General features: G+C 55.7%; 1 pseudogene; it reads right to left on the minus strand.

Moving 5' to 3' along the window:
• Positions 1-5,025: 5,025 nt before the first annotated feature.
• Positions 5,026-9,133, minus strand: part of LOC114897822 — a 4,808-nt pseudogene continuing 700 nt past the window's right edge.

A 9,133-nucleotide genomic window follows, 5' to 3' on the forward strand; every position in this document is an offset into this window, starting at 1 on the left:
AGGACTTTCCGTGGGTGAAGTAGCCTCTTTAAAGAGGAAGGGATCACAGGGAAAAGCCTGGTATTCCGTATGTACGTGCCTGTTAGCTTTCATACTTTGGTCCCTAACATCCAAATGCTGCCTGTATACTCCGTTCCTGGTGGGAGGGGCCAGAGGCAGCCAGCCGGCCTTTGGATATTCACTAGGCAGGAGGCGGCTGGGAGCTGCAGGGGACCGGCCCCCAGTCTACCTCTAGGAGCTGCGTCCTTTTTTCCTTAATTAAATTAAACTTTTTATTTTGAGATTATCGTAGATTCTTGCACAGCCGTCAGAAATAGGTCGGACACATCCCACGTTCTCTTTACTCAGTTTCTCCCGATGGTGGCATCTTACAAAGCTACACACCGATGTAATGATTTCATTGGCATTGATACAATCAAGATACAGAGTGTTTGGTGTCCCTTTTGGATTCGGGGACCTGTAGGGTGCGACTGGCTGTGTCTGCGCATCCCTGGGTCCCGGGCCCGGCGCACGTCTCCCAGGAAACCCCTCTCCTCCCTCTTTCTTTCTGCCGTGTCTTCCTCTCGTGTTCCTGGCGCTCTTCCCCAGTGCATGCGCCTTCTCTCCCTGGCTGTGGGATGACAGTCCTGTTTCCTTCTTCCCACTCAGGGTGCTGCCTGGAGGCCTCTTTGGCATCTTTTCTGTCCCCTCAAGCTGTCCCTGCCGTTCCCACCTGCCGTGGGAACAGTCTCCTGCCGTGCCCGTGGCGTGGAGCGGTCCCAAAGGTGTTAACAGAGGACGTGCCGGGTGCCAGTCCGCGGTCCTCCGCAGCTCACGCGTGGCTCTGTAGTGCCTCCCTCGCCGCCCGCCTTTCTTGTTCCTTCCCAGACTCTCCCCACTCACGGCCGCTGTCGTGGTGCCTAGCCCGGGGCTCTGTTCCTCGGCGCCCCTGTGTCGGACCAGGCCCTCTTCCTGTCCAGGGCGCCTGGAAAGGCTGCCGAGTCACAGGTTCCCATGAGCTGCAGTTGGGAGGTCGGAGGCTGTGTGCTTCACTGAGTATTGACCTTGGATGACGATGCCTCCTCATCTCTGAGGGGCTTCCGTTTGAATCCCCTGAGTTAGTCATGGGGTGCGCGGCCGATGTCGGGAAAGCGTGTCAGACTCACACCAGGTGCACGGGCGGCCGGTGTGTGAGAGAGGTTACCTCTGAGAACGTTGGTCCTTTAAAAACCTGAGGCGTCTTTTCCTGGGTGGGGAAGGGGTTTTTGCAGGCTGTGTGCCGGGGTGGTGGGGGGATGTACCGCCATGGGGTTTTGCCCACGGGGATGGCGGGAGTCGTGGGGCTCGGGGCGGGGAGCTCTAGGGAAGGATTTGCACGTCCCATGGTGGTGGTGGCTCACGTTTCCCCTGGTGTGCAGGTGGCTCCCTGGCGTCTGCTCTGTGCTCACCCTGCAGGCTGAGCAAGGCTCCCACCGGGGAGCAGGTGCTGGGGCCGCAGGACACGCTGGGCCCACACCTGGTCTGGGACAGACACCAGGTGAAGGGGCGGGACAAGGGGAGGAGGAGCCGCGCTGGGTGTTTTGGGTTTTGTGTCTTTTTAAATAACAGCTTTGTCGAGATAGCATTCACGCCACTGAACTCACCCATATGAAGTGTACAATTTAATGGCTTTTACTATATTCACAGAGCTGTGCAGCCTTCACCTCTAATTCCAGAACATTCCACCAGCGCAAAGGGCCGGCAGTCCCCTGCCCCAGCCCCTGACACTCTCTGTCTGTGGATCTGCCTGTTCTGGACATTTCCCATCAATGGAATCACACAGTGTGTGTCCTTCTGTGTCTGGCTTCTCTCACTGAGCATCGTGTTCTCAGGGTCCGTCCACGTTGTTGTGAGTGTCAGTGCTTCACCCCTTTGCGTAGCTGAGTGATGCTCCCGTGTGCGTGGCACAGGTTGTGGGGTCTCGAGGCCCCTGGAGAGGTGTTCGTTTGGCTTGGTCCTGGGTTGGGGTGACGCCAGTTGCACTGATACGGTGCTAACAGGACCCCTTGCTGGAGTGGGAGACAGTTGAATTATGTCTTAATAGTGGCTTTGGTTCTCCTTTCAGCATCCGGTGTGTTCTAGCTTCCCTGAACATGGTGAGCAAAAGCTGCCTCCCCACAGCACCTCTGGGACCCTCTGACAAGCCAGGTGCGTGCCTGGCCCAAGACAAGATGCCTGGGCTTCCCTGCCAATACCTGAGCTGGGAGGGACATGACTACCGGGCAGTACAAGACACGGGCTCTCCTCCTTCTGGGCTCTGGTGAGTGTAAGTTTGACTAGAATACAGTTTATCATTTTACCTCTGATTCCCTGTAGTTGACTGCTGGTCCATCATGACAACATTATACCCAGACTGCCAAGCCATTTTACCTTCCCATGGAACCTCACTGCAGATGCATTCTGATCATCTCTAACATTCATCTTCTCTGGACCTGCTTTCAGAGAAATGTGTTTTGTTAGATCCAGTCACAGAGCTATGTCAACAACACAGGCTGTCTTATTTTAACTGACATGCGGTCCCCATTTCTTTTTTCTACTCCCTTACTTATGGCCGTTAACAATGACTCTTTCTCCACTCTTTTCATGTCCCACTAGACTCTGTTGTGTGTCCTTGCTCTCTCACCTGAAGAGGATACCTCTTATTTCATCAAGAAGATAAGTGTTTCAGACACAAACTTCCTCATCTTCTTTCTGCTGACTCTGGCTGCCTTCCAATCCATGTTCCATGATGCAGCCCCCACCCTCTCCTCTTCAAACCCTTCTGTGACTGTCCATTGCTCTTAGGATAAAGACAGACCTCCTCACAGTGGTCTAAAATGTGGAGTCACAGGCTGGCTGCCGGTGGAGGACTGTTGCCATTCTGTAAGATAAGGAGCTTTTTTCAGCATGTAAATCGTATGTGCACGAGATATGCTGTTTACTTTAACAGGCAAGACTTTCTTGGTGAAAGAAGCAGTGTTGACTTGCATTCTAGAGCAGGCTTCTCTTCTGGCTGTGCACTGGCACTCTGGGTGTGCTAGTCTGCAGGGCAGGGCATCCCCTGGGCGGGATGGAGCATGATCTCTGCAGCCGCGTCGTGTCCCTGCTTCCTTTCATTCTCAGTCATCCAGCCCACAGTGGCCTCCTTTCAGGCCTGCATACTTACAACGGCACATTGCCCATGCTGCCCCTCTGCATGAAATGTCCTTCTGTTTAGTTTGCAACTGATTGATGCCTCCTCATCCTTCTCATCTCTTCTCATGTGTCACTTTGTCAAGAAAGCATCCCCTACCTACTCAACTCATCACATCCCCCTACCGTAGCTCACATAACAGCACGTACCTCTCGTGTATAGCCTTCATCACATTTCACATCCAGTTTTAGATAGGTGTTTACCATATGGTCCGTGAGGAAGAGATTATGAGTGTTTTGCTTACTCTTGATTCCCAGCGACTAGCACACTTACTGACAACCTTTGTTAACTGGAGAAATGAATGTATCCAATCAATGGTGAAGCCCTGACAGGTTTTCTTTCAGCATCTCTCATACTCCTCCCTTCTGTCTGTGTTGCCATTACTCCGGTTCTACCATTTATTATTTTACACCTGGATTACGATGACTGCTTCGGAGAATCGCATGTCTTTCTATCTTCCTCCCTGCAACCTCTCCTACACCTCCCAAGGCTCTTGGGTTATGCCATTGTGCTCTTCCAATCCGTCCGTGGCACCCATTGTCAACCCAATACAGCCAAACTCTTAAGATTGACATTCAAGACCCTCCATAATTTGGCTTTAATTTCACTTTCTAGACTTTTTAAAAAAGAACTGGGTCTAATTATCTCTGCATCTTTGCTTCCTTTCATATCTACCTATGACATTAATTGTTTTTTTCTATTCAATCTATCGTACACCTCCTTCTCTGGGAAGACTTCACTGAGAATCCAAGCAATTTCTGGATCCCTTCTCTCCCCTGAACTTGTAAACAGTTTAACAAGACATATGTGGAACTGCCATAAGGCATCTACGTCTCATCTCCCTCTCTGGTGTCTAATCTCCCTGAGAATGGGGGTACATCTCCGTGTTCTGTGCAGTTTTCAGCACAGAACTATACACATAGTGAATATTTGGTAAATGAACGAATAAGTGAATGAGTCACCATGAGAAGGGTATTTTCTCATTCCTTCTCTCTTTTTCCACTTTCAAGTTTCTCTAGTTAGTTTCCTTAGACAAAATGTTTCTTTGTAGCTACACAGTGTCCAGGTTCACAGAATGTTGCAAATAGCTGCTAAGAGAATCCCTCCACTACTTGAGAATAGCTTGCTCTCCCCTCTCAAGTGGAGAGAGCAGGATTCAATATTTATTAAGTGCCTTTGTTCACTTGGCATTTAGAGGCACTAGGGGCACTAGTGCTCTACACTCAGTGAAATGCCTGGTTTGTTAGTAATTTTCCTTTGTGAAAAGCAGCTATCCACAAAGATGTTTTGTTCCAATTTTCCATCCTTTTAGGTTGATAAAAAGCATTTTAACTACATAGAAACAGAAAATGAATAGAAAGAACTTTGCATTACATTTAATAAAAGTTTAGGGAGATCTTTGTGGTACATTAGTGAAGGTATTTGGGGAAACTTTAGCCATGTACATTGTGTTGGAGAGGCACCAAGAATTCAAGAATTCTCAAAGTTTGAGGACACAATTGCCTTACACGTAGGCATGGTGGCAGCCATGTACATAGCAGTGATTTGGAGGATGTTGTATTAGTCAGCTCTTGCTGTGATAATGTTTTGGAACAAATCTCCCCAAAACTCAGTTACATAAATATGAATTTATTTTTCTTGGACCTATGGGCTAGCTGCAGTGGCTCTCTTTTAGACCTCTAGATGGCTGGTATTGCTCCATGTTTTGGGTCAGTTTGAGGTGTGTCCCACACATCTTACTGTGGAGCCCAACTGTGAGGCTGCAGCTCCCAGGCCCTGTCTTCTCACAAAGTTCACTGAAACATAAGAGGTGAGCCCAACCACACAAGCCCACTTAAGGCCTCTGCGACTCATTTAAGGCCATCACGTCTGCCCTTGGCATCCTCGGAACCCCCTGGCCTCAGGATGCAGCTTCTGTAGTCCATGGCAACCTGCGGAGAGGGGGCGGGCCTGCAGGAGCTTGGAACACGGATGTCACAGAGGGTGTGGTGTGGCCACCTCTGCTGTGACTGAACAAAGGGCAGGGGAGCAGGGGGTCCAGGGCAGGGCCCTCAGAGCCCGGCAGGCCCAGGGGAGCGGCACGAGCATCTAGGCCCAGGCCAAAGAGCGCCTCCTTGGTCTGCGCGGCAGGCCGGCCTCTCACCTTGCCACTCAGGCCGCCCTCCTACTTGAAGTGTGTGTGGAACGTGTCCGCGGAGTACACCTCGCTGCACAGGTAGCCATAGGAGTGGGCGCGTAGCTTCCTGCCGGGCGGCTGAAGGTCGCAGGCAGGTGGGTCCCTGGGACACACGTGGAGGGGCTCCTGCCTGGCCCCCTGGCCGCTCAGTGCCCCTGCCCCAGAGCGGGGGTGGGGGCCTCAAAGCAGCCTTGTCTGAGTCCCCTGCCACTAGAGAGAGTATTGGCCCAACACTTGTAGAAAACGGGGACCTTGCTGGCAGTTCAGTGGAGGGACACAAATAAATCTTTGCCGACTTTCTGCTGAAGCTCACGAGGGTTCACTCCTAAGCCTTTTACAAGGTCAGCTGCCGAGGCTGCAAGAGATGAGTCAGGGCTCGCCCTCCACCACAGGGAGATCACTGGTTAAAGCCCTCACGAGGGAGTGAACCGCGTGTCCACACCGACACGCATGGGCAGACCTCGTCGATGCCTTCTGTCTGGAGTATGAAGCCCTCTCCTGCCTCTTCCAGGCTCTCTAGAAAGCATGTGCAGAGCCTCCCACCCCACCCTCCGACTCTGCGGGCCACAGCTGGAGGGACCAGCCAAGGAACTGTGGCAGGAAGAGGCCAGAGGTCAGCGGGCCTCGGCTGGAGCCCGTCAGTCGGTCCCCATTCACACACCACCAGACGATCCTCTTGACCTGGGCAGTAGCAGCCAACCGACCGGTAAGGTGGGCCCGGCGCGCGCTTGGCTACCTGGCATGGCTGGGAACCCCAGGATCTCCTGGCAGAGGCGGGCATTCTCCTGAGCCGGGTCCGCGGCCGTCTGCGTGTGCAGGGCCTGAACCACCTTGGCCAGGACGATCTGGCACAGGTTGAAGAGGCCTGGGGGGCGGGAGGAAGGAGACGGGGGGGGCTGGCACCGTGTCCAGGCCGTGCTTTCCAGCCGGGCAGACCGGAAGCCCCCTTCCCTTCCCTCGGTCCGGCCGCATCTGGGTTGGCCTCCCGGGACTTGATGAACTTGTCCAGCAGCTCCTGAGGGACGGTGCTGCCCGTGCCCCAACAAGACTGGCAGCAGCACCAGGGCCTCACAGGGCACGGCGCCCCTGGCCCCAGAGCCTTCCCTCTGGTTCTCATCACCGGCTGTCACCAGACTTGCATGCAACGTTCTTTTCTCTTCTCTTGTCTTCTTTACATCCCTCAGCCACACAATGCGGTGAAGCCCTGACGCTCGCTGCCACGTCGATACACCCTGAGAACACGATGCTCAGCGAGAGAAGTCAGACACAGAAGGACACACAGGGTGTGACCCCACTGAGGAGAAACGTCCAGAGCAGGTAGATCCACAGAGTCAGCAAGTGGGTTCCTGGTTGTCAGGGGCTGGCGAGGGGATGGAGTGATAGCTAAGGGCGTGAGGGACATTTTCGGGGTGATGGAAATGGTCCAAAGCAGTAGTGACGTCTGTACAGCTCAGTAAACTGTCTCCATGTGCCCCGGTGCAGCCTGTGAGAGCATCGCTCTCAGGATGAAGGGCTGACCACAGGAAGACTGAACGAGCAGTGGGTCCTGGGCCCAGACGCTCAGCTGGTGCCCCCCAGGTGGGGAAGTCACTGGGACTTACTGAGCCTCCACGGAGACTGGCAGCAGCCCCAGAGCTCACAGGGCACTGTGCTTCCGGCCCCAGAGCCTTCCCTCTGGTTCTCATCACTGGCTGTCAGCAGACGTGCAGGCAACGTTCCTTTCTTTTCTTTTGTCTTTTTTAAAGGCAACTCTTGAGTACATGTATTTAACATGCAGGGAACCAGCCCTGACTCCTTGATCTGGGTTTTCCAGCCTCTAGAGCCTCGAGGACATCCATTTCCGTTATTGACGCGCCCTGTGCCTGGGGTTTGATGATGGAAGCTGACACCGAGGCCGTCACCACGTGCGGGGTGATGTCAGTGAAAGAATCCCATGGCGAGGGCCTGCCTGAGGACCACGCATGCCCGGGCCCTCCCCGCCCCCTGCCTGCAGCCCTGCGCCTGGGAGCGGAGCTGGTGCATCACGTGCCCGACGTCGTGGAAGTTGGTCTCCCGCTCATCATGCTGCAGCAGGGAGGGCAGGTTGGGCGTAGGCTTGGTGAAGTTGGCCACCATGGCCGTGATGGCAATCTGGCAGCTCCCATCATGCTGTAGGCAGCCCGGCTGCAGGCCGAAGCAGGCCGCGTGCCCGGACTTCCCCTCCCTGTGGAGGGAGGTGGGTGGGGCCCCGCTTCCACAGAGGAGCCCTGCCCCATGGCTGACAGGTTCCCCCACGCACGCACCGAGCATAGAGGTCAGGTAGAACTTGCTGATGGATGACCTTGCCCGAGGCCGCGTCCCAAACAGTTTAGAGCCTCACATCTTCATGACACATGTTGGTGCCCTCCTCCAGGTCGAAGGTCAGCCCCAACAGCTCCTGGGAGATGCCGAGCAGCCCGCGTGTGACTGCCTGCATGGGGAAGGACTCATTGAGCAGGTACTGGTCCACGTGGTAGCGCGTCTCCTCCCCCTGGTTCATGTAGTAGAGCAAGTCCCAGGCGTTGATGGGGCCGTCAAAGTGCAGGCCGCGCCTCTGGCACTCGGCCTTCTTTAGCTCCAGGATCACGGCTGCTCCTGCTCCCCGAGGGGCTTCAGCTTCTGGGCCAGCTCACCTGCGGGCAGAGGGGAGAGGCCTGGCTACGTCCCTGGGGCAGCCCCCCAGCCACCCCCGACCCCACGCCCCTCGAGGCAGAATGAAGGGTCCGGGAAGGCGACCCCCAAGGGCTGACACAGTGGGGTCTCAGGCAGCACCACGTCCGGTCGAGGTCTGCCTGACCCCCATCCCCACTGGGACTCGGGGAGGCGGTGTTACCTAGGACAGCGGCCACCACCTGGCTGGTCTTATCCATGTTCATCTCCAGCGTGGAGTCAGCATGTGTGCGGAACCCTAGCAGGCGGGATTTCAGGGCCTGCAGCCTCACCAGCTCTCTGAGGATCACGCAGTTCTCCTGGAACCCAGAGACGGAAGGCGCTGGGGACCATGGGCCACGCCCTCCCCGCGGGCCCCGGGCCAGGTCTCTGCAGGTGGGCAGGGCTCCCAGGCCACTGGCGGGCGCAGCCAATCCCCCTCCCTTCTCCTCCTGGCCCAGATTTCTAGACACTTTTGTGCTGTCCTAACACGTGGTCTTTGTTAACACAGGTCCTTTTGCAAGCAGAAACGGCATGAACGTGATGGGCTCTGATGCCAAGGGCAGGAAGAAATGAGGCCAGGCTCTCCAGGAGCCACCAAGGGGCCTCCCCCGGCTCAACAAGGCAAACACGGCTGCCGTGCAGACAGCAGCTCATCCCCACGGCGCCCGAACACCCAGCCCCTGGACGGTGAGACACTGTTGCCGCAGGTAGCCCGTGGCTCACTGATGAGGCCCGGCCCCAGGTGTACGCCACCTTCTCGGGGGCCACCTCTCCGGTCTGCAGTGGGGTTCTCCTGGGAGCCCCCAGTCACCACAGCACCAGCGTGGCCTGTCTGCAGCCCAAGAAGGTGGGGACACAAGACTGTCCCCCGTGCCCCCCGCATCACCCGCGAGGCCGAGCGAGCACCAGTGGTGTCTGCGGGGAAGAGGAAGGGCTCACGCACAGCCCCCATCTACAGAAGCACAGACTGCAGCCACATGCGCTATGGAACAAACACAAGTGTCCATGCAGGACCCGATGTCTGAATGTCAAGGCCATGCCCGGGCCACAGTGAGAAGGTGCATCCCCCATGCAAGCCACAGAGAGGGGATGGGGGG

Source organism: Monodon monoceros, unplaced genomic scaffold (genome assembly GCF_005190385.1).
Source record: "Monodon monoceros isolate NGI ecotype Baffin Bay Population unplaced genomic scaffold, NGI_Narwhal_1 Super_Scaffold_18, whole genome shotgun sequence".
Lineage (NCBI taxonomy): Eukaryota > Metazoa > Chordata > Mammalia > Artiodactyla > Monodontidae > Monodon > Monodon monoceros.